Below are 26457 nucleotides of genomic sequence, written 5' to 3' on the forward strand. Positions count from 1 at the left end.
ATTCTGTAGTCGGTTGTCCTTACCTCCTCCAGGGGATCTTCCTGACTCAGGGATCGAACCTGTATCTCCTGCATTTCCTGCATTAGCAGTTGGGTTCTTAACCACCGAGCCAACTGAGAATTCCAAAGCTTATCCTTATAATGTAGCAAATAGCTGCTGATTTGTTTGTTTAGCTTTGATGATGAATGCCATTTTTTCTAGGTACAATATAAACTATCAAGGATTTGTCTATTAGGAACTAAGGATGTTGCACTGGGTTTTTCTCAATTTAATATGTAATTGCTATTTGAGATATTGTTTAAATAGGTCCTTGATATTACTTTTATCCCAAGAAAGGTAGCTTATCATCAGTTTTTGTCTAAATGAAGAAGATTACTAAATAATAAAAATAGAATTTTTGCCTCTTTAATCCCTCCTTCAATCCTATGGACCAAAACAAGAGCAAAACTGTTTCTTAATGTCATAAATTGCTCTCTTATCTTTTTAAAAACTTCAGTCAATCTCTTTCTGAGAATCTGCCTATAGTTAAGGTATGGAATATCTTACTTTTTATTCATTCATTCTTACAACAGACATTTTCCCTAAGAATTCTCATTTCTCCATTCCAATTTTGACTTTGCAAGCAAGCCTGCTATTTATTTCTGGGACTGATCAATGTCTCTCAGGTTAATCCACAAATAATTATATTCAAACACCCAAAGAGCACAAATGTGGCAGCCTAGCTCCTTAACTCAAATTCTAAATCACTAGTTATTCATGTTAATGGTTATAATGAGTTTTTCAAGCATATATTACCATGATTTAACATGCCAGGAAAGGAATTTAGTGTTTCTTTCCCTTGCTAAATCTCAAAAACATCTAGGATTAAAATCATATGAAACCCTTTTTGGTGGACCCGCGGGTATCACAGGGCAGCTGTCATCCCTCTCCACATGTTTTTACTGCCTTTGGTGACCAAGTCCAAGCTCATACTGCTAGCCACACAGCAGGCTGATGAGTTAGTTGAGAGATGAGGTGCTGGGACAAGGAATAGTGACTTTATTCAGAAAGCCAGCATATTCAGAAGATGGTCAACTAGGGTCCCAAAGAACCATCTTAGCCAAGTTAGAACTCAGGCTTCATTTCTACTGAAAGGGGAGAGGATGTGACTGTTTATTGCAAACATCTTGTTGCCTGGATCCTTTGTTCTTTCAGCTGTCCACATAGGTCTGGTCACAATGTTCCTGTTAACCTCCAGTAAGACAAAGGATACTCTCTATTCTTCAATAAGCAACATTCTTTTTACAAAAGGGACAGGGCCAGCATGGCTAAGCTCAGGCAACAGAGTACACGGTTAGAGCTAAAGGAATAGATCTAACATGAAGCCAGTTTTGTTCTCTGTTAGACTTTCTCCTTCAATATGTCAAGAGGGAACAGAAACAGAGGAACCAATGAACTATACCTTTTCCATTTTTTTCACATGTCATCCGCCCCCAATAAACATGATGGTCATTTTCTGAGAGGAAAGCTTGTGACACCATAGGTGACCTCCATGTTCTCTCTCTCTCTCTCTATCTCTCACACACACACACACATATACAGGCTCACACACACAGGGCTATTACTGCTCCCTAATCTCAAACCCTTGGGAAAATGCTGCAGCTGTCTGCACTGGAAAACTGGGCATAACTGTGAATTTACTCTGTATCAAGTCAACTCGTTCAGACAATGAGAGCCTGCAAGTTAGGGCTTCATGTGTGGCTTTATACTCCTCCCCTGCTGAAGGCAAATGCCAGGCCTGTTGCCCAGCTCTGAACCCTCGCCCACTGTCTCTCCCACTTTCCCTGCTTCATCCAGGTCACCATCAAATCAAGCCATCAGGATGGATACAAAAACCACAGACCCTGGGGGATGGGCTCAGACCAGTAGGAGAGCGGCAGCGGCAGAGAGCTCAGGTCTCCATTCCAGAAGGACTCCACGCCTTGATGCTGCTCTCTCCTTTCCTGTTTCCAGCCACACAGAGCCTGCAGGGGCCAAACTCCTGATCTTCTTTAACCTCTCTTACTCAAGCCTTCCTCTCCCTGCCATCTATCCCCAGGAATCCCTGTCACTTCCTTCCCAGAAGTCTACCCTGAAGATTCACCCCAGTTCAGCATCCTCTCCTGAACTGTTGGTCTGCAGGGTAGTAACTTTACCTGTGACTCTGGAAAGAATCTCGTCAAGTGGACCATCAACTCTCAGTTGTAAACAATAGCAGTGGAAGGTTTGATGGTCCTTGGATGGGCATTTGTAAGGATCATCTCACCATGATAATTTTATCTCAATTATCTGGCCTCATGGATGTCCTCCGCTGTCTGACTGTAGCCCAACAGTGGACGTAATTCAAAAAAACAACCTTCTTGATACTGATTCTTCCATCAGAGGCTGCCTGGGTCTTAATCAGATCAGGCTTTCCTTTTCACTTAGGTTGTCTTCCAAAACTAAGCCAAACATGACAAATGCAATTTCTACTCCTTCAAAAGTAGCTGCCCTGGACTTCCCTGGAGGGACAGGGGATAAGAATCTGCCTGCCAATGCAGGGGATACAGATTCTACCTCCGGTCTGGGAAGATTCTACAGCAACTAAGCCCATGTGCCACAACTACTGAGTCTGAGTGCTGCAATGACTGAGGCCAAGTACCTAGACCCGGTGCTCCATCCACAGTAAGAGAAGCCACTGCAAAGAGAAGCTTGTGCAGCACAGCAAAGAGTAGTCCCCACTTGCCACAACTAGAAAAGAGCAATGAAGACCAAGGGCAGCCAAGATTAAACAAATAAATAAATGAAAGTACCTGCCCTGCCCACCTGCCTGATCACCAATGTTATCTCCATCCTATCAGAACATCTTCAGGATGTTCTTGTAGCTGTCTCCAATGTCATTCCAGAAAGCATCCTGCCATCGTTGTAATAGAGGTCTGCCTTGGTATTCAGCAGCACAAAGACTTCTCTTCCCTTCCTGCCAACTTGAGGCAAAGGACAAGAAAATTCAGTAAGTGCCAAGACTAAATGAATCAGCACCCCAAAGCCAAGAGAAGATTATGTAGGAAAAATCAGGCCAAGAACACCCAGTGCAAAACAATGGTCATTTTAAGTGTAAATTTCATGGCCTTTATGTCCCATAAGAAACAAACAAATTAGTCAAGATCTTAGCCTCAAAGAAATTAGTTTGGAATTCAGAAAGAAAGTGTGACAAATAAATTTAAGGATTTTACAAGAAACTGGCATTTTTATCCAAAGCACAAGACTTGTATTTCATCAAACTTCTCCTCAGGAGATCATAAAATGCTAGATTATGAATGCACTGGAAACTTGATGAACTATTGTTTTTGGCTTGTTTGCAAGAAAGCAATAAAGTGGCCTTTTCTTGGCTGTTACTAGATTGTTGTCATTATCCACGACATCACATGAACCTGTTATCTTTAATTTTGTTTTTGCAAACTTAACAGTCACAAGAAAATCTCCTCTTTCCTTCTTGGTTAGTTTCTTTATTTTCAGTCTCTCCTTTGTTCTGATCTTAGCTCGGAGGGAAAAGAAGTGGAGAAACTCGTAGAAGATCTAGGTTGGCAGATAGAGGCCTGATAAAGCCCTGGTGAATCTATACACATTTTGGTTAAGTATTTTAAGCACCATTGTCATGCACAATTGGTCCCAATATCATGCTAGTCATGAAAGAATTTCAAAATGTCAGACAGTTTAGTGGATATTTCCATTCCTCTGGTTGCCCAGCGCTGCAGGGCAGCCAGGCTTTGTAGGCTGAGTTATTTATCTGACTGATGGGTGAGCGCAGGTCTGTCCTATGGAGAGAAAGCTTTGGGTAAGTGCCTAAATTTATTGTCATGAAGATGGAACCCTAGATTATGCGGCAAACTTCCAGTGTCAAATGTTGACGTTGGAGTCCCCACGCCAGCCTCTCCAGAGACTTGATTTACTGCTCAAGGGATGTCATTCATAGAACAAGATGGAGGACCATGATGGCAGCTAAAAGAAAAACATAATTATTAAAAACACTTCAAGGACTTCCCTGGGGGTCCAGTGGATGACAATCTGCCTGCCAATGCAAGGGACACAGGTTCAATCCCTGCTCTGGGAAGAGCCCACCCATGGAGGAGCAACTAAGCCCCCGTGCCCACGCACCCAAACTACTGAGCCCACGCACTAGAGCCGGGAAAGCAGTTACTGAAGCCCGTGTGCAGCGCGCTCCACAAGAAGAAAAGTCACAGAGACACCTGGGCTCCGCAGCAGAGGGCAGCTCCTGGTCTCCACAGCTCGAGAGAGCCCTCTCACAGCAACAAAGCCCCAGTGCAACCAAAAAGCAAAATAAATAAATAAAAACATGTCAAGAGCTCTAATCCCTTGTAAGACTGGAATGGGAAGCAAGCAAAAGGAGAAAGCGTCAAGCTTTCTCTGTTTGTCTGTCAAAGACATCCCAATCTAGAAGAATCATGGAACACTTAACAACAAGTTAGGGTGAAAAACAAGCAGGGCTGGTAATGTTTCCAGTCAAGGAAGGAGAGAGGGGGAAAATGTGGGCAAACACTAACAGCATATAGAGAGTGATCTGTGCGCTCCAGAATTTCCAGGTCAAAGAGATGTGCTCCCCACACCCCATCATCCCTCTGTCTGTTGGAAACCTCTTTCTTTAAAAAGCTTATTTCATTGAAATGTTAAAACATCTACAAAGAACTGACCAACCAACCCATAGTGACAAAGGCCACCATGGACAAGACCCCAGTCCTTCAGGTCTGGGAGGATGCTTCAGGAAGGAATGGGAGGAACCTGATAAGAGATCCCAGTACTGGGGGAGACAGAAGAGCTTTCCAGAAATCACCCAGTTGGCTCTAATCTTACGAATAAGGAGGGACTGAGATTTGTCCAGGATGAAGGTCACCAGTGGGACCCACGTCTACTGACTTCCTCCATTACATAGCACTAACTCGCCAGGACTCAGATTTCCGAGGAATAATGAGGCTAATGGAATTAGATAGCTCATAACCCAATTTCTCCTTTCTCAGTGAGACCAGGAAGGGAAATATGGGGTCAGGATGTGAAAGCAAGATGGGGCAGCTCAGAGGAGTCCACGGGCAGGCAGGGGGCTTGCACTGATATGATCAGGGAGGAGACTCCAGTCCAGGGTCTGAGACATACGCAACAGTCGGCAGGAAGTGCTGAGGATCACGGTCCTTCTGTAACGCAGACAGACAGAATGCCCATCTCCCTGTTTCTCCCAGGTCTGCAGGGATAAGCACCAAGGTTAACCGCAGCCAGGGAGACCAGCCTGTTCAGAAGTGGTCCAGAGGGTCTTCCCTGGCGGTCTGATGGTTAAGGCTCCAATTAGGGGGGTTCAGGTTCAATCCCTGGTCAGGGAGCTAAGATCCCATATGCCTCATGGCCAAAAAGAAACCAAAACATAAAACAGAAACAATATTGTAACAAATTAAAAAAAAAAAAAAAACTTTTAATATGGTCCACATCAAAAAAAAAAAAAAAAAAAAAAAAACCTTTAAAAAAAAAAAAAAGAAGTGGTGCTGAGGATAGATTATTTACTCCCGCCAGGTCAAAAGCTCTTCCTCTCCCAGGTGTATGGGGTCACATAAAAGATTATCCCAGAGATAGTCAGGGTTTCACAGGTCCTGATAAATGCTGCTAACAGCAGATACTCAGCATGGGCTTCTCTGAATGAGGATTTGACAAATCTAGCCAACTTCACCTGAATATCCAATTAAATGAACTTTCATTATTGAGAAGAATGTATGTGTATATTTAGCTGGGTAACAAAGTTAATTAGAGCTGCTTTTCACCCTAAAAAGGGAAAATTTACTATCAGTACACCAGCCACCCTGGGGTACCTGTGGTCAGGAAAGCTGCAGGCTTCAGTGAGAAACTGGAAATTTCCAGAACTCTCCACTTGGCAAGCTTGCCCGGCTCTACAGACTGCTTCTCTCTTCTCTCCACATTCTGACTCCGCTGCCTAACCATCCAGGCTGCGTAGGAGCAGCCACCCAAAAGTTCCCAAATCCACAGGTCACAGCACAGCCAAAAGCAGACTCTGGCTGGCGGGTGCCCAGTCTAAAGCCGAATACCTAGAGAAGAGAATCGAGTCATCAGAACCAGACCCCGGATCCATCCCTGGACTGATGGCTACATCCGGGGAAGGGGAAGAGCAGAGCGAGAAGTACCAAGCGGCTGAGCACAAGTTTCCCAGAGAAAGAAGTGGTGGTATGGCCCTGTGGCATCTACCATGGATTCATTTACGGAATTGAAGGCTAGGGACCTTGGAGAACTTCCTGGCCAAACCATCACTTTATAAATAAAGAATCAGAGGCTCCAAGATATGAAAGTGAAAGAAACTGAAAGTCACTCAGTTGTGTCCGACTCATTGTGACCCCGTGGCCTGTATAGTACATGGAATTCTCTAGGCCAGAATACTGGAGTGGGTAGCCTTTCCCTTCTCGAGGGGATTGTCCCAACCCAGGGATCGAACCCAGGTCTTCCACATTGCAGGTGGATTCTTCACCAGCTGGGCCATAAGGGAAACCCTCTAAGATATGAACACTTGCCCAAATTTGCAACTTATCAATTGCAATTCAGCATTAATCTGATTCTATCATTCATTTATTCAACTCAAGTCAACTTACTACATGTCTGGCTCTTCTTGACCTGGGACTGTTGATAAGACTGTGTGCAAACCAGACAGGATCTCTAGCTTCCTGGAGAGTACAGACCTGGGGAGAAAAGATCAGACAGATAAATAACATTAAAACCCTGATCAGTGCTAAGAAAGCTAGACAGTGCCAGCCCCCATTTATTTTGCTGTGTGGGTCATCAGCCAGGTCAAAAGAGCAAGTCTCAGCATTGGAACTCAGAAGAGGAGTTGCATCTAAAATATACTTTGACAGGAGTGACATCACCAAGATGGTAACACAGGGGGCTCCTGACCTTTTGCTCCCAGCACGGAGTCACTGAATATACAGCTGCACATGAACTGCTCCTTCTGGAAGAGATCCAGAAGTTGAGTGACTCCTACACCCTGGATGATACAGAAATCATCCGCATCAAAACGAGTAGGAAAGGCTGAGACATGCCCTTGCCATGAACTACACCCCAGTCTCAGTGACATACAATCCAAGGAAACCCCCAAATTCCAGCTTCTCCCTGAGGAGCAAGAGGGCTTGGACAACACGTACAGCACTCTAGCTGTAAAGCGTCCAACCAAGGGGGGGATCTCCCAAATCAGCTACTTTGAGAGCCTACAGGGCTTGAATTCAACAAGTCCCACAGGACTATTCATAGCACTGAGGGAGCGGGCAAAAATGCCCATCTCATTTTCTCCCTGGAAGAGATTTTACTCCAAACTTTTCCAGCTGCTGCCTGAGAGTCCAGCTGCTACTCAGCCTGCATGGAGGTGCTCACTGGGATCCTCCCATCAGCCCAAAAAGACATGCCCGAGCTTCTCCTTGTGGACTCCCAGGTGACGCTGAAGAAGGAATTCATAGGGCCAGGACTCCATCTCAGGCCTGTCCGTGCTGATCGTGCTCGCCTGCCTCTCCAGTGGACTCTGAACTCTCTGCTTAGTGCCTGTGGGAACTACAATGGAAGAATAAGACCCCCTCCAGACAGGGGAATCTTGAAGATCACATCCAGGTTACTCATTGCCTAAGAGGAAGCATACCGTAATCACCCCTGTCTCCGGACAGGTCATAAGCTTTTTCCGTATCTATCAGGATGTAATCACAGGCTTAGCGATTATTAACTGGTTAGAACATGACCACAAGCTTATTGATTATTAACTGTTTGGAATGTAACTGCAGGCTTATTGAATATTGACTGTTTGAACACATAACACGTGAGTGATGGGGTTATTGTAGTTGTATTTACCCTTCCTTTGTTTATGTAAGTCTCAAGGGAATTGGGGTGGTGGGTTTGGACACGTACACATGGGGTAGGTGGTGGGTTTGGACACGTACACATGGGGTATAAAAGATTTTCACAAATGCTGGATGGGGTCCTTGGCTAAGAGGAGACTCTGCCTTGGGCCCGCCGGTATAATAAACTGCACTCCACTATCTGTATTGTCCTTCTGAGTGAGTTTGTTTCCCCGAAAGCGTGGCTATAACAACGCTAGTGGTAAAGAACCTGCCTGCCAATGCAGGAGATGTAAGAGACACAGGTTTGATCCCTGGGTCAGGAAGATCCCCTGGAGGAGGGCCTGGCAACCCACTCCAGTATTCATGCCTGGAAAATCCCATGGACGGAGGGGCCTGGTGGGCTACAGGTCATAGGGATGCAAAGAGTTGGACACAACTGAAGTGACTTAGCACGCACGCACCTTCCCTCTGCAGCTCACTCCAATAATAAAAGCAATTCTTCAGCTTCTCTCTGGAAGGAGCTTGTCCTCATATCTAGCACTCCGTCTTTTGTGGCCTCCACCTAAGGAATGGGCCCTCAAGTCACTTAGTAATGATAATCAATAGGGGATGGCCTTTACAGAACTGTATTAAACAACAACAAAAAAGCAGTTTTCAAACAGCTATGAAAACACTTATCAAAGCTATGCCCACCCTGGGTTCAGTGCAGGTCCCAAACAGAAATAAAGAAAACAATCTCCTTTACAATAGCATCAAAAGAATAAAAATTAAGAATAAATTTAATCAAGGAGATGAAAGATATGCACACTGAAAACTTTAAAACACTGTTTCTCTACTGGGAGCAGGAAAATGGGGAGAGGTTGGTTAAATTGTACAAACCTTTGGTTATAAGATAAATAAGATGTGGGCATCTCACGTATAACATGGTGACTGTGGTTGATAATATGGTATTTTATAACTGAAATTTTCCAAGAGAGTAGAACTTAAGGGTCCTCACCAAAAATAAAGAGGTAAATACATGAAGTGATGGATGAGTTAATTAATTCAATTGTTAGAATTCTTTTACAATGTATATGCATATCTAATCATTAATTTTACACTTTAAATATCTTACAACTTTGTCAATTATACTTAAATAAAACTAAAGAAATAAATACAATAAATTTTGACACTTTGCAATTTTGTCAATCACTATTTCTTATATAAATACCATATGCCACTTTTGAATTTTGAGAAGCTGTTTAAAAGTCCCTGTAACTGTGGCACAATCAAACTGTGTAATCACATTTTCTCGAAAGATCTTTATTTTGCTTAATTGATACTTGCTGAACGTTTGAACACAATGGAGATATTTTGTCAACTCAAAATATACTGTCTTTTTCAAAGATTCTACAGTACAACCATCCTAAATATTTCTCAGACATTTGTAACTCCTTCACTAGGATGTTGTCATCAAAAATGTAAAAGCTTATGAAAAATTAAAATGACTTTGGCTTGGCTAAGGCCCTCAGCTGGAAAAATACCATCACATGTCTTCACTTCTCTTGTATGTATGAAATTGTACTTGGGGGGGCAGGTTTCTTTTCTTTTCTTTTCCTTGTTAACTAAAACCAAGTCAATTCCAAAGTCGCTAGCTGCCTTTCTTCTTAAGGAAGTACTCTTGATTTTCCTGTATCATTATTCTGTCCTATTGTAATGCAGCTGGTTCCGTTCTCTAAACAAGCGACATGACATCCCTCATCTTTTCTTCCATTCCATAAAACACAAACTGAGGAGGGAAAAAAGAACTCCAAAATAGCATCCTTCTATATTTGCAGTTTTATATGATTATAGCATGCTAGAAATGTCACTATAATTATAGCAACAAATTATTTCAACAATCCTCACAAGTGATGCTATTTATAGACAATCAGAAGAGTATATAGAGGTTGCAACCATTCTAGCTGGAGAGCTGGTAATGGCTGTGCTTGAGCCTCAGGCTGGGACCACCTGACCCAGGGACTGGAGGTGGGTGTTTCTACAAGAGTAGAAGAGTTTCTACTCAAATGCAGAACATGAGCAATGGTATAGATAAAACAGCACATTTAAATGACTATGGCTTGGCACTTACTCTGCATTCCTAGTACCTTAGGTACTATTTTAAAAATTACAATCACTCTTTCAGGATTTAAAACATTGCTTTATCAGAGAGACCTCAGGTTCAGAAGAGGTGAATGAAAAGAACTCAATGCAAAAACAGAAAACAAAAACAACTACCATGCCAAAAAAAACTAGATATCACGTTCATTATCTGTTCTCATTTATAGACTATTAAAGCTGGGAAAAAAACAAACAAACAAATAGTTATTATGTGTCATGCTTACTTTCTTCATTTCATCTTGAGCAGGGGAAAAGAGTTGGCTGGAATTGCTTGTTTGTTATTGGTTTTTCCCTTTTTATTTTTATTCTCTTTCGTTTTATGGTTTTTATATAGTTTTGCTTAACAAAGCTGTAAATTCAGGGACGAAATAAATTTCACAGTGGCTCTTTAACCTCCGCTGCTACAGAAGCCTCCATCTAGCTCGGAGATTCGGCTTGGGATGGGGTTTGAGGAGGGAAAATCCTTTAACCAAAATTAATCCCTCAGTAAACCACAATTTGCTCCAAATATCTGTTTTTGCATATTGAGTGACACAGTTCTCTACCTGGGGAACCGAGGAGAGTTGAGGGTGAGTAAGGAGCTTTCTATCAGTTTAGTTCAGTTCAGTCGCTCAGTCGTGTCTGATTCTTTGAGACCCCATGGACTGCAGCACACCAGGCTTCCCTGTCCATCACCAACTCCCGGAGCTTACTCAGACTCATGTCCATTGAGTCAGTGATGCCATCCAACCATCTCATCCTCTATCGTCCCCTTCTCCTCCCACCTTCAATCTTTCCCAGCATCAGGGTCATTTCAAATGAGTCAGTTCTTCACATCAGACGGCCAAAGTATTGCAGTTTCAGCTTCAGCATCAGTCCTTCCAATGAATATTTAGAACTGATTTCCTTTAGGAAGGACTGCTTGGATCTCTTTGCTGTCCAAGAGACTCTCACGAGTTTTTTCCAATACCACAGTTCAAAAACATCAATTCTTCAGTGCTCAACTTTCTTTATAGTCCAACTCTCACATCCATACATGACTACTGAGCTTCCTCTCTCTCCCCCTAAATTTGACCTTGGGTCTGGCATGTCTCTTGCAAAAGTAAGTACCAGTAGCAGTAGTTGATAATGACCATCCTATGTTTGACATCTTTAGCTGACAAAAACAATGTCCTTAATTTCCTAGCCTCTTTGTGAATGGTTGCTTTTGTGTCATTAAATGTTCACCTACTGTATTTCAGTCTCTATCAAACATTGCTTTTTCCCCATCTGTGTGACTCTGCTGCTCATTATTGCCTAGAGACTGTGAGGGTAAATTTGCCATGAGTTGGCTACCGTCTCGTTGTGGGAGCACACGTCCAGAGTGAACTTAAAGCAAGAATCTGAACCTCAGTGACTCCTGCAGGGCACCCAGAAGGTGATCTTGGGGTGCAACTTATAATTAAGTAGCAAAAGTAGAAGGTGCCTCAAAGATAGAGGACAAAGATTTCCAGAGTCAGTTGCTGGTGGTTTCTTCTGGTCCATGGGAGGAACCGACCCAGGGAGGAAAAATAATAACAACAACGAAACAAACCCAGTAACATGTGTGCAACAGGGACTATAGCCCTAGCTCCATTTGGAATGAATAAACATGTGTTAATCATTAGAGTTTGAAACTGATCCCAGAGTATGTTGCATTATAGCTACAGAGGTGAAAAAGAATGAATCTTTGCACCGACAATAGCCATGCAGGCTTAGATGGCGACCGAGCTGCCCCTCAGAGTGTGGAGCTCAGGATGGGGTGGAAGCTGATGTCTACGTGATGTCACTGAGTCACACATAGGGAAGCAGGAAACGAATCTTCCTCAGAAGCAGCAGGGTGTCCTCTGGCATGCAACCTACCAGCTTTGTAACAGAGCTCCAGATGGATGCTGAGCGCGAGATACCAAACACAGTGGCACCATGCTAGTTGGACAGCTACCTGACAGCGTTGGAAGGAGCCTGCAGAAAGGGTCCCTTCATTAAGCTAATAATACACCGGCTTATGTGGTTAGCCGAAGCCAAGGGCTGGGGATAATTTTACAAAAAGGAAAAAAATTTAGCTGCCATGGTAACCTGGACAATGACAGATCTTCTGGATGTGAGAAGATTGCAGTCTGAGTTACACAAAGTCACCATAAGCCCAGAAAGCAAAATGGATTTAATTAGTTGGTTAAATCTCTAGCACAGGAAGAATGGCAACACTTGTCCTTTATTTTCTTTCCAAGCTAACAATGCGTCACTAGTATGTACGTTCCTAGCAAAGGAGAATTTTTAGCTAAGCACACGATGGCAGAATGATGCTTCACATGGGAAATCCCCAAATTTAAATTCCCTCAAGCCTCCAGATCCAAATTAACCATGACCACTCGAAGGATGCTCAGAGAACAGGCTTCATTATATGTCATTTCTAAACATAGAGTCTTCAATGGCACTTCCTACAGCCACAGATGCCAAGATTACCACCTTCTAATTTTAAGTCTATTAAGATAACTTTAGAACAGACATCTTCATTTTATTAATCAAAATATATTTGGTAAGTATATATGACATTGTACTGAGCATCAGATAAAGCAATTTTCAATAGAGGAGATTTGCAAGAACTCAGATTTTACTTTGCAAAATAACATCCATGTTACCAAAGACAGATCTGTGGAGGGATATTAAAGGACACTGAAAACTTTTCTAAAATGGAATGATTTATGGGACTGTTATGCCTTTCTATAATCTGCATTTCCTTGCTGTCTTGGCTGTATATCATTGAATGTTGCCATTAAACTATTAATTACTGTTACTTCTATTACTAGTAATTACTATTACTATTATATTTGCTTTTTAAACGTTCTCCTTTGGTTTCCATGACCCTCGTCTCCGTTCACTCTTGGTCCCATCCAGAGCCTTCTTCTCAACTCTCTCACGTTAATGAAGGACCTGATCTCCCCTTTCTCAGATGTAGCATTTGAGATTTATATGTTTCCCGAAGTCTCCTTATGTATCTAAACCTGAAGTCTTTTTCTCATTGTTGTTCAGTCACTCAGTTGTATCTGGCTCTTTGTGACCCCATGGACTGCAGCATGCCAGGCTTCCCTGTCCTTCACTATCTCCCAGAGTTTACGTAAATTCATATCCATGGAGTTGGTGATGCCATCCAACCATCTTATCCTCTGTCACCCCCTTCTCCTCCTGCCCTCAATCTTTCCCAGCATCAGGGTCTTTTCCAATGAGTTGCCTGTTTGCATCAGGTGGCCAAAGTATTGGAGCTTCAGCTTCAGCATCAGTCCTTCTGTGAATATTCAGGGTTGATTTCTTTTAGGATTGACTGGTTTGATCTCCTTGCTCGGTCTTCAGGGATGCAAATCAACCAGGAGTTTGGGATTAGCAGATGTAAACTCATATATGAGATGGATAAACAACAAGGGCCTACTGTGTAGCATAGTGAACTCTATTCAATATCCTGTGGTAAAACAGAATGGAAAAAAATAGCTTTAAAATGTCTTTCTGTGTTTAAATTAGTCACTTTGCTGTACAACAGAGATTGGCACATTGTAAATCAACTATTCTTATAAATCAACCATACTTCAGTAAAAATTAATTGAAAGAATGAAAAACAATACTTCTGCAACATCGCATTAAAAGTAAAATAAAATTGAATTCCTCTCTCTTTTTCCTTTATTTCTCTCATTTTATATCAATATTGTCATCACTCTTCCAGAACTGCAGAACTGATAATCTGCAAGTCCCATGTATAAACATTCACCAAGTCCTGCAGGTGCTTCCTCCAGATTTTCCTTCAACCCACATATCTTAGACTTGGAATAGCAAGTGAATTAGAGCTCTGTCAGCAGACCAGGTGATGCAGTGATAAAGAATTCGCCTGCCAATGTAGGAGATGCGTGTTCAGTCCCTGGGTTGGGAAGATGCCCTGGAGAAGGAAATGGCAACCCCCTTCAGTATTCCTGCCTAGGAAATCACATACATAGAGGAGCCTGGCAGACTATAGACCATAGGGTCTCAAAGAGTTGGACAAAACTGAGCAATTGAGCGCATAAACACACACACATACACACGTGTGTGCACACACAAGGAAACCAGGGTGTCTCAAGTCTGCATGCCTTGGAGCACATGCTTTAAGCAAAGGTCGTTAGGCAGTTAAAATAGAAACAGAGTTGTTCACCACGCAGGGGTCTTGATTGTGAAGATTCAGAAGAAACCTTACTCTTCTTGAGGTAGGAAGCAAATTGGAACTTGCAGAGCTGGGGCTAAGGACAGAAAGCTGCTGGGAACCAAGACAGCATTTCTCTCCACCCAAGAGGGGCTCCCCTCCCTCATGGCTGAAGCCCACTCTCTGCTTATTCACCCACATGCAAAATGACGACCCGGCAACAAGACCTACCAGCTTCCCTTTCTGTCACCACCTGGCAATGTGTGCGGGTCTCTTAGGTCAAATGTCAAGGGAAATAATACATTGGAGCAAATGAGCTGTTTCACCACGACCACACATCTTTGGTACCTGTGTTTCCAGTACCAGGTACCCACCCCTTAAACAAGCAGTCCTGGCACAAGGAGTGGGAGGAGTAAACACCTCCTCTATTTTGAGAGCCCGAGAGTGGGGGACGGTCTTTGGAGGGGCCATGGGGAGAACAGGCAACGAAACAACTCTTGTTAAAAGCACTGGTTCCTGTAATACCCTTTCCCCATCCACCCAATCAGAACACTCCTCCTCATTCTTTGAAACCTAGGAAGGGTCACTCTTTTGTTCCACCTTTCACTCATTTTGTGCAGAGCTCGAAGCAGAAACAATCACACCCTGCTCTTTCTTGAGCTTATGTCTATTTCTGCACATAATTCACTAAACTATAATTATCTGTTTGCATGATTGGGTCCCCTCCTGGACAGGGCATCTCTCAAGGATAATTTTAGAACTGTTTTTGTCTCAGTATTCCCAATTTGGAGCATGGTGTCTGGTAGTAAGTGCTCAACAAATGTTTTGTTGACTGAATTGCTTTTAATATGCTAATTAATTAATTAATATTTATGAATGAATGTTGTCTCTCAAGTCTGCCCTTGCTTTAGGGAATTAATTGTATGAAATTGAAAGGGCAGAAGTTGCAGTTAGCAGCAAAGAATTAGAAGTGTCCATAGAAATATGGATGAATCTTAAAAATTAAAGTCTTTAGTGAAAGGAAGAAAGGGAAGCTATATAATTAATATCATTTCCATAACTTAAAAATATAGGCACACAAAATAGCACTGCTCATTTTTCAAGAATACAAAAAATATACATCAAACACACTGAAATTTTTGATTATAGAAATAGAGTAACAGAAACAGGGTATAGGAATTTTTAAAAGGGACGAAAATAAAATAAGAATGAGGCCTTGCCCAGACTGAAGAGGATGATGTACTTTGAATTTAGGAGAAGGGTTAACTTAACCGTCTGCTTTGACTTCAAAATAACAAATAACAAATGGGATCAGCTTTAAAAAGGCTTAGGTTCCTATTCTAGCTCTTATTTCTTAGTGAATTGATATGGGGAAGTTACTTAAATCTCCCTGAACCTTAGTCTCCCTATTTATAAAATTGGAATATTATTATCGACTTTGAATGGTTGCCTTAAAAATGTATATAGAACATCCGTCACAGAGCAATGCCAGAAATATTCATATAAAGGGATTCCTACACAGTCTCCCTGCCTGCATTTGTCTATGAGTTTTTCCAGTTCAAATCTACCTACTATCAAATCTGTCTTGCAAAGACATCATGCCCTTGCTCAAAACCTTTCTCTTATTCCATACTTCCTATATTACCTATGTGCCAATTTACTGGGGATAGATGGTGGTGGTAAAGTCGAGTTGTTAGAAATGACTTAACTCTTGTCATCTGGTGCCTACAGCCACAAAATTAAAAGATGCTTGCTCCTTGGAAGAAAAGCTATGACAAACCTAGACAGAGTATTAAAAAGCAGAGACATCACTTTGATAGTAAAAGTCTGTATAACCAAAGCCACGGTTTTTCCAGTAGTTATGTAAGGATGTGAGAGTTGGACCATGAAGAAGGCCGAGTGAGTGCCTAAGAATTGATGCTTTTGAATTGTGGTGCTGGAGAAGACTCTTGAGAATCCCTTGGACAGCAAAAAGATCAAACCAATCAATCCTAAAGGAAATCAACTCTAAATATTCATTGGAAGGACTGATGCTGAAGCTGAAGCTCCAACACTTTGGACACCTGATGGAAAGAGCTGACTGGGAAAAAAACCTTGATACTGGGAGAGATTGAGGGCAAGAGGAGAAGTGGGTGACAGAGGATGAGATGGTTGGATGGCATCACCGATTCAATGGACATGAGTTTGAGCAAGCTCTGAGAGATAGTGAAGGACAGGGAAGTCTGATGTGCTACAGTTCATTAGGCTGCAAAGAGGAAGACACGATTTAGCAACTGAAAAACAACAAAAACAACCCATGAGTTTGATACAGCAAGCGATGAGGTGGCTGGCAGAGATGGTATGAGTGGACAGTAGAGGACAGACCCCCACCCATGGAGTTGCCACTGGACACCCATCTCTCTTCTGTAAGTTAACGGGTGGCCTGTGCTGTCACCCACCGACCCACAACTCAACACTTAGCAACTCAAGTCTGTTCTATCAATTTCCTTCCATACCTTCAGCTCTTGACAAACTGATTTTGTTCACCATCTTCACTGCAGGAACTATGAGATTTCCTAGATCTCTGACTTTACTGAAGATACTCTACACTTGAACTGTCTTATCTTCTGTCCCTTATTTCAATATTATCCATTCTTTAAGGACAAGATAAAACCCCAACTTCTGTAAAAAAAAAAAAAAAAACTTCCCTAGATGATCTCAAAGTTTGAAGAACTTCTTCTTTCATGATTGTCACACTTATTTGGCACTATCTTCTGCCTTATCACAAGTTTGTAAATTACTCAACCTGAATTATAGCTATATTGCGCATAGAGACATTTATTTTTATGGTATCTTTCATTGTGCCTAGTATATGGCAAACTATCAAGAACTACTGATTAATGAAGAAGCCACTTCAATACTTTAAAATGATGTTATGTTCAGGTGAGTTAACTAGGGATTAAAATTGCAACTTATTCAATCATTCAGGAGAGGGTTAGCAGAAAAAATAACCATCAAATTTATGAGTCAATGGGAAAATTTGTTTGTTTGTTTTTTTAATTTTGACTTTCCCTCTTGTTTTCCTAATCCATAGAGGTTTATGGTGATACTATCTCCAGATAAGTCACCACTACAATGGGCCTTGGTTTGGCTGTTTGTAAAGTAAAAATATCTGATTAGAACTTTCTTCACTGAATTCTTACATGGAAACACAATCAATAACACATTGAAAAGACGTAACTGTCATGACTGAAGTTGGGGAGGGGCTTGAATGTCCATTTTCTTGTCCTTTTTCCACTCTGCAGATTCTTTGAAGATGAGTTTGGAAACCTCAGGATGAAACCATCCCAAAGAGGCTCAGACATCTACCAGTTGCTGACTTCATGAATGGGGAAACTGAACACCTTCTTGCTTCTTTCTTGCCACTTTCCATGATGCTGGTTTTCAGGTGATATAAATTACTTGGACCGTTCAAAGTGGTAGCAGCCTCACTACTTTCCCAAGGTCCTATGTAGATTGAAAGAAATAACACAGGTCACAGTGTTTGTCTTAGCATAAAGGTGTAGTGACATTATTAATATTTAGGTGGCAATTATTTTTACTATCGACTATTTTGCAACATTATTTAGAGATAGTTGCATTAGTTTTACTTAAAGAAGAGGAAATGGAAGCTTAAAGATGTTCAATAAGTACCACACATCAGGCTAATCATACATAATAGAACAGTGATTCTATTTGCAGGCTTTTCTTACACCACAATCCATGATATTTTCACAGTGCCATGTTGCCTTGAGCTGAATTAAGAAAGGCTTCCTGAAAGGACAGATGACTTTAGAAAAAAGTGTTTAAAAATAACACAACCTATAGTATCCTCCCTAGTAACAACCTTGACTATCATCTCTGAAAAGCTTGGGGGTCCATCTCGTTGGTCTCTTGATATACCCTAGGACACGGTCAGTGTTGGGGGTGAGGGGCTACAAGTCTTCCATGAGCTTGGGACGCAATAAAAGGTATCGGAGGAGAGCCAAGACCAACAGGTGGACTCTACCGGGAGCTAGGAGGACTAGAGCTCCTATCATGAGTACCACGACTCCTGGGCTCTTTTTCTGGTTCCTTCAATATTGGCACCTCTTGGAGCTCAGTTACTTAGTCGTGTCTGACTCTTTGCAACCTCATGGACTGTAGTCCATCAGGCTCCTCTGTCCATGGGATTCTCCAGGCAAGAAATACTGGTGTGGGTAGCCATTTCCTATTCCAGGGGATCTTCCTAACCCAGGGATTGAACTCGAGTCTCCTGCACCATAGGTGAATTCTTTACCACTGAGCCACAGGGGAGCCCTGGGCCACCTCTTAGGGTTCCGCATAATTCAGTAACTTTACTTCCAGGAAGCACTGTCACAACATCTCCCAGGATGGAGAGTTTGAAGCCTCTTCTATCAACATCTGCTCTACTGTGGCAGTATCTGTGTCTTCCCCCCAAGGGTTCATTCTTGGCCTTAATACTTCAAAAACAGACATGTATTCAAATATAATTCACAGAAGCCAGTTACATTTGGTAAACTATTAGTAAAAACCAAGTAGCTAAGTCAAAACAGTTGAATCTAATATCAGGTGATTTCCATTGAAAGTGAAAGTGAAAGTTGCTCAGTCGTGTCCAGTTCTTTAGCACCCAAGGGACTGCAGTCCATGTAATTCTCCAGGCCAGGATACTGGAGTAGGTAGTCTTTCCCTTCTCCAAGGGATCTTCCCAACCCAGGGATCCCTTCTCCAAGGGATCCTCCCAACCCAGGTCTCCCGCATTGCAGGCAGATTCTTTACCAACTGAGCCACAAGGGAAGCCCAAGAATACTGGAGTGGGTAGCCTATTCCTTCTCCAGCAGATCTTCCTGACCCAGGAATCGAACTAGGGTCTCCTTCATTGCAGGCGGATTCTTTACCTACTGAACTAACAGGGAAGCCCTAGAATTTCCGTTAAATGTTCTGATTTAGTCTAAAATTAGTACAAAGTATACTTACAATTCACCAGGTCTTGAATCTTGTGTTTCAATGAAGTAGGAGAAACAGGGAATGAAGAAATAAAATTATTACAGTCCTAAATCTCTAAAAATTTTCAACACTAGTTTTTTTTTAAACTTGGTTTTCATCTCATTCAAATTAGGGTAGGCATTGCAAATAAAATTTTAGAATGTAGACAGAAGGTCTGTGAAGCATAAATTATAGGTGTTTTCCCAACTGGTTTGTGTGAAGGCTTTGCTAAGATCATAAAAATTTAATTCACTAAAACTCAATTCTTCTGAAAAATAAACTAACTTGGCTTAAAAAACCACATTCATTCATTTAAGGAATTTATACTGGGTACCTAGTATGTGCCAACCATTGTGCTTAGCACCAGAGGAGACACAGAGTTATATGTAAGTGTGCATGTGTGTATATATGTATATATACATATATACACTCACATATATGGTGTGTGGTGCATGTGTATACAATAATCTGTAACATTAATTGGTACACAATCTAGAAGTCTGGTTGGAGTTGTTTGAAAAAGAGGAGAAGGACAGAAAGTATATCTATTATACTGGAAATGTCTGTAAACTCAGTTGTAAATGTTGAATTTCCTCTGCCCTACATTGGTTGCATATATTTTGCTTATAAAACAAGTATTTGTTTTATATCTGGTATTTAGGACTAGTAAAGATACAGTGATGAATAATCTGCGCTTAATTCCTGCACTTAAGAAGTTGACAGTCTTGTAATTATTTTGATAACCAGTTGGTTTTAAAGAAAGGGGGGAGATCTCTCTGTCTTCTTTGCAAAGCAAGAATAGAAAGCTCTGAAAAGTGAAATTAGGGGACCAAAGGACCAGGCATCCTCTTTCTACATTCTCTTGTAGAAAGAGGATGATGTTTTGTTTTGATTTTTTTTTTTTTTAATGGCTATTGACTTTTGAGAGACAAGCTCACGTAGAAGAAAAATAGACTTCAGGGAGCCAATTCCAGTACCTGGTCAAGAACTGACTGTGCCTTGGACAGATGATCTGAGCCAGGAGAATGTGTAAGAATGGCCTCCTAATCTGGACAAAGCTAGATACTTATCTATACTCTATGGCTACATGTTCTTATCAACAAGAAACTGGTACTCCTATCTGGTTAGAAAAACTGCTGAGTCCAGCCTCCCTCAAAAGAGGTTCAGAGATGGAAGACTGAACCTCAGAAGGATCCTGCCTCCCCAAGCCTGCTGTACCCACCTCAAGCAGAGCCCAGCAGCCCTAGCCCCTTCTCAGCAGCCAGAGGCAAAGCTAGGTCACTGGGGGGACTGTCATCATCGGCAGTAACCGTAACAACCAATTTAGCCCCTTAATGACTGTCCTCCTGCACTTTTTACCTCTGCAGAATAGCGATGGAATAACAAACACATAGGAGATGAGGTAAGTGAGAAATTGACGTTGTAAACTTGGAGTTTAAGACTGTACTTTGTATAACATTTAAGCTTTGGCATTAGAGATTGTCTATCTATTCATAATGTAAAAATAGGACACCAGTAAACCTTTTAAAAATCTGGATCAGAAACTGTTTCGTGAATTGGCAGATTTGAAATAGAATCTACGACAAAGGGCTTTTCTAAAAACCCATGAATCACATAGAAAAGAATCTCACAGAACCATACAAACTCAAGGTATGGCTAATCCCTTAGGCTGTAATAGCCATAATTGATTATGGATTCTCCTGGGAATTCTCTGTTTGGGAACACCCACAGTATTGGTGATTCTGCCCTGGGGCCAAGGGGTATTCATTCTTCAATATTCCCCCAACATCATTGTTGACAGTATCTGCTTGTGTAAGAGGTTTAATTTCCAAACGGGATTCTATGCTTGCCTCCAAGAGACAGGATAGGGTAAAATTAACCAAGAAAAAAAAATTTAATTTGAACAGGGAAACACATGAGAGAATCTAGCTATTCAAAACAGAAAAACAAATGATAGTAAAGGAAGCTTCTCTTCTCCCTCACTTTTCTCAAAAACTTGAACTTCTGGCATGATCATAGGCATTCTTTCAATTCTCAGCCCCCACATTCTCTGTTCCCAGCTTTTCCTTTTCCCCTTAATGTCCTATTCTCCTCATTTAAAGCCAAATGTAGAATGAGCCTCCAAAATCATATTTTTTAAGAGAAATAAAATATCGAGGGTACATGCAAAAAAAAGACCCTACATTTTTTAAATTATACATCTGAGGTATAAGAAATTTAGTACTTGCTTGAAGTCATATAGCGAACAAATCAGAAAACCTAGGGACTTTCTAGGAAGATTGTAGTCATGTAGACCTCAATCCTGGGGGCAGAATAATAACGAGATGAGGCGTCTCTAGTAAATACATAATAAAAATCATCATCACATTTCCATCCTCAGAGATCTCAGGGTGGTAAGTGCTATGGAGAAAATAAAATAAGATGAGGAAGGAGAGTGCTGAGTCAAGGAGGGTGCCTCTTTTCATAGAGGGGGCGATCCTCATTAAGTCACAGAATATCTGCCTCCTGCCCCTAGACACAGCCCCCTTTCATCTTTGCTTTTTTTCCTCCTGGCCAGCCCACGCAGCATGTGGGATCTTAGTTTCCTAACCAGGGATTGAACCCATGCCCCCTGCAGTGGAAGCTCAGAGTCTTAACCACTGGATTGCTAGGGAAGTCCTGGCTCTCTGCCTTAAGACCATTTGTGGTCTTATATCTTTGACCTCCTCTGCTTCTCTGATCACCAAACTTTGAACATCTATCAACATCAAAAATAGCAGCTGTGTGCTCAGAAAAGTATCTGTGAATGCCGTGGGTACAAAAAAGTTCCTTCAGTAGACTGTGTAGAATTTAGCTTGATTTTTTGTCAAATATGAAAAAGAATGTGTGCAGGCCTTATGCTTAGACAAAACTAGTAAGCACTGGGCTACTCATATTCTTTCAAGAGTCCATCACAGGAGATTCTCCAAAACTAATACGAAAAGAGAATTACAGCTGGATATTCAGATAACTTACTGAGAATGTCTACAGTAGTTGACATCTGTTAAACTAATTCACCTGTAGGATAAAACGAAAATGTTTCCTGGGCATCTACCATCTTTTTAAAAAACCTTGATTTCCTTTTTTAAACTGCAGAGTAAATGTTTTCTTTAGTACAGCCTGCAAAAGGCCTTTGTGATTTGGTCCTAGCTGTGTCACCAACTACTCCCAGGGTCTCCCTTTGGCACTCCCTCCAGCCATACTGACCCCTCTGTGGCTCCCACCCTGGGCTTTTGCACATGCTGCCTCTCTGGTTGGACCCCTCTCCCCTCGCACCCACCCAGGCTGTAGCCTCCTGTACAGACTCTACTATCAGCTCATCCGAGAAACTCATGCTGACTTCCACATCCAAAAGAACCACCCTATCACTCTCTACGGATCCCCTACCACCTGCCTTATTTTTCTTAGTACTTTTTATCACCAATGCATTGGATTGTTCCCATAACGGTCCACAGCGAGTCACAGTTCCCGGTACCCATCCCATACGGATCTGTCTCTCTGACCTTGGCTCTGAGCCCATGGAACATGAGCGTTTATGATGCACAGGATAAATGCTTGCTCTTGCAGGGCTTGTTCCCATGGAAGCCTAGGACCACACAGATGAGGGGTCAGGTCAGCCCAGCTCTGCCAACCGAGTCCCAACAGATCCTTCAGTTCAAAGCAGTCCCACGAGCGCACCCAGGGGAGGCCAGCAGGAGAACCCTGAAGGAATCTTTTGGTCCTAGAAAAGAAAACAACAGTCTCAAAGGCCCTTGCTGAATCGTCTAACTTTGGAGAAAGCAAAACAGAACTTGAGGTCCCGCCCTAGGCCGGGACCAGATGCTCCAGGCCGGTTGCATCTATCTGGGACTTATTACCCCGTCCAGAAACCTTCCACCCCCTACACCTGCCCAGAAGACTTATCACCCCCTACCCGACTACAAATGCCATCTCAACTAAAAAATACCCAAAACATCCTGCCTGATTAACATTTCCCTTATCGCTTCCACAAACGTCCCCATAAATATGGAGCCTCCCTGATCCTTATGGGTGCTCAGCCTGGTCTTTAGGCCGACTGTCACCCCTCCTTGCCTGAATAAAGGTAACCTACTTCTGTTGAGGTCGTCTTTCCTTTTCTGCCTCGGCCCGAACTATACCTTGCAAACCCGAAGCTCACCCACAGAATTGTGGGGATGAATAAACCATTGTGGTTTTAAGTCACTCAGTTCAGGGTGTTTTTAAAAATGTTTTATTTTATATTGAAGCATAGTTGATTAACAATGTTCTGTTAGTTTCAGGCATACAGCAAAGTGATTCAGTTATGCATATAGATGGATCTATTCTTTTTCAGACATTTTCCCCATTTAGGTTATGACAGAATATTGACCAGGGTTTCCTGTGCTATACAGTAGGTCCTTGTTGGTTATCTATTTTAAATATAGCAGAGTGTACATTGCTAACTATCCCTAACTATCCCTCCCCACCCCACCCTTTCCCTCTGGTAACCAGAAATTGGTTCTCTAAGTTTGGAGTCTGTTTCTGTTTTGCAAATAAGTTCATTTGTGTCAGGTTTTTTTTAGAATCCAGTTTTTTATACATCAAAATATAACCAGTACAGCTCCGATGGCATATTCTTTCTCCTACTGTGATCTTCCCCCTGGGATGTACCCTCCCTGCAGAGGAAAGAGAGGGAGCCGTGGTGGAGAAGGGCCAGGAGGACAGGGGCGGCCTCTGAGAAGGAGGCCGCGCCAGAATGGGCGGGTCAGAAATGTCTTGTGATGGTTCAGTTCACCCACAAGCCCACGACCACAACCCAAAGCACCAGTGTCTTCACAGCCTGTCTTCCCACTGGATCAGAATCCCCTCGAGCCAAAAGCTTGGCTCACTATACCACTGATTTCGAAGCAGAGCCATTGACCAGCTTCTAGACCCAAGGACAGAGAACAACACACCTTTTCAGAAGCAGCTATCATCTGTGGGCTATAATTACAGCTATAAACCCACCATTCCTCCCACTGCCTTTGAAAGACGACTTCTCTGCACCCTCACAGCCTATTGAGAATGGGGACGCAGATTAAGAGGTCAGGACTAACACCCTGTCCCTTGCTGGGAGACCACAAATGGGGGAACTAACAGGTTAGGCTAATTCAAGGTTTTAAATAGAGGGTTAAATTGAGCCGCAAGTGAGCAGAATCAGAGCAGACAGGGGACGGAGGATGTTGCTTGTTTTCTGGGCTGCTACCCACAGGGACAGCCGGGTGTCAGGGAAGGCAGATCTGAGCATGGGGCTGGGCCAGCTTGGGAGCTCCAAGGAGCCTGGCCCACGGGTTACATACCCTGGGGTGAGTTCATCCAGCTGTCTGGGTGGTAGTTTCCTTACCTGCAACCTGAGGAAATTGTTCTAGATGAGCTCTTGGGCCTTTTTAAGCTTTGACTGCTGGGGACATAAATCCGTAACACAGAAGCATGCCCTTCTACCCCACCCAAAGAGGTAAACCATGAAATCACTATTTTCACCAACTGTTATGCACAAATTAATAGTTCTTTGTGGCAAAATTGTCTTTATGAAACTGCTTCCTAGAAGTTGTGTTATGTTGATTCTAAAGCAAACATCCTGCATTGATTCATCCTGCTCATATGCACGGAACACTACGGGTGTCAGTGTATGCAGGCACCTGGGCTGGGTGGGAGGGAAGAAGAGCTCCTCCGTGAAACAGTGGCCACAGATGTTGAATTTCTGATGACTTCAAAGTAGGAAGTTGCCCCTCAGTGTGATTCAGAGGATCATTCCGGGGTCACGGCTACTGGAAGGGGAAGAAGCAGGAGGAGAGATCTCAGAAGAGGGTGACTACAATTGTGCGAATGAAGGATGAGAAGATCACCATCTGTTTTGCAAGCTGACGGCTGTAACAAAGGGACCAGGTCACAGCTCAATGCTAGAAACACTGCTCCAGGCCGTGGGTCAGCTCCATGCAGTCATTCAGAGACCCAGGTTCAGCATCTGTGGCTCCTCCATCCCTGACCTCACCATCAGCAGTATTCAGCCAGCAGACGATGAAGATCTCAAAGGGTCTTAGTGACCACGGTATCTGTGCCATTTCTGTTCTCTCTCCTTTTTTGTGGACATGCCTGGAGCATAAGAAACCCATGTGCTTCTTGAAGTGCCCAAGAAGAAAATAATGGATTTTGGAGAACTATGGGAAATTTCCATAACAGAGCTGTGAAGGTAACAAAGAAGATAAATACAGGGGGATGGGATTAGAAGACATTCTGGAGGAATCATCACAAGTGTGAGGTCAGTTTGGAAGGAAGCTAAAGAAATGAAAGAAAGAAGTTGAATGGTGATCCTAATGTTCTAGCTTGGAACACTGAAATTTAAAGTACTGACAATAAAAATATTGGCAATTTTAAAAGATGGCAATCTTAGAGAATAGAATGGTAGTTGCCAGGGTCTGGATGGAAGAGAAAGTTATGATTTTTCAATGAGGATAAAGTTTCTGCTATGCCAGATGAAGTTCTTGAGAGCTGCAGGATATTATCTGATGTACAACTGTGTATAGGTAACACAGCCACTATAGTTAGTGATGTGGAATTGTATTTTTTTAGTAGACTTTTTTATTTGGCTGTGCCTTGAGGGTTGCAGGATCACAGTTTCCCGATCAAGGATTGAATGTGGGACACTACAGTGGAAGCACAGAATCCTAACCGCTGGGCCACCAGGGAATTCCCTGGAATTACAATCTTTTTAAATGTTAAGAGGACAGATCACAACTGTTCTTACCAAACACACACAAACATATACAGAAAAGAACACAAGGGAAATCTGAAGATAATGGGTATGTTTTGTTGTTGCTGTTCAGTCGCTAATTGCATCTGACTCTTTGAACAGCAGCACTGCAGCCAATTTTCTCTCTGAGTTTGCTCAAACTCATGTCCATTGAGTCAGTGATGCCATCCAACGACCTCATCCTCTGTTATCCCCTTCTGCTCTTGCCCTCTAACTTTCCCCAGCATTAGGGTCTTTTCCAATGAGTCAGCTCTTCACAACAGGTGGCCAAAGTTTTGGAGCTCCAGCTTCAGCATAAGCCCTTCCAAAGAACACTCAGTGTTGATTTCCTTTCGGATTGACAGGTTTGATCTCCTTGCTGTCCAAGGGACTCGCAAGAATCTTCTACAGCACCACAGTTTGAAAGCGTCAGTTCTTCGGCTCTCAGCCTTCTTTATTGTCCAGCTCTCACATATATGACTACTTGAAAAACCATAGCTTTAACTATA

At 42.4% G+C, this 26457-nt stretch overlaps 1 protein-coding gene across 1 annotated transcript in view; it reads right to left on the reverse strand.

Moving 5' to 3' along the window:
• Positions 1-26457, reverse strand: part of LOC136157113 (uncharacterized) — a 61957-nt gene that overhangs the window by 5214 nt on the left and 30286 nt on the right. Inside the window, exons 4-5 of the mRNA XM_065919142.1 lie at positions 7457-7593; positions 6654-6740 (exon numbers count right to left, since the gene is read on the reverse strand). The gene's annotated coding sequence lies outside the window, so the exon portion shown is untranslated. The remainder of the gene's footprint in view (positions 1-6653; positions 6741-7456; positions 7594-26457) is intronic.

This window comes from Muntiacus reevesi, chromosome 2 (genome assembly GCF_963930625.1).
Source record: "Muntiacus reevesi chromosome 2, mMunRee1.1, whole genome shotgun sequence".
NCBI lineage: Eukaryota > Metazoa > Chordata > Mammalia > Artiodactyla > Cervidae > Muntiacus > Muntiacus reevesi.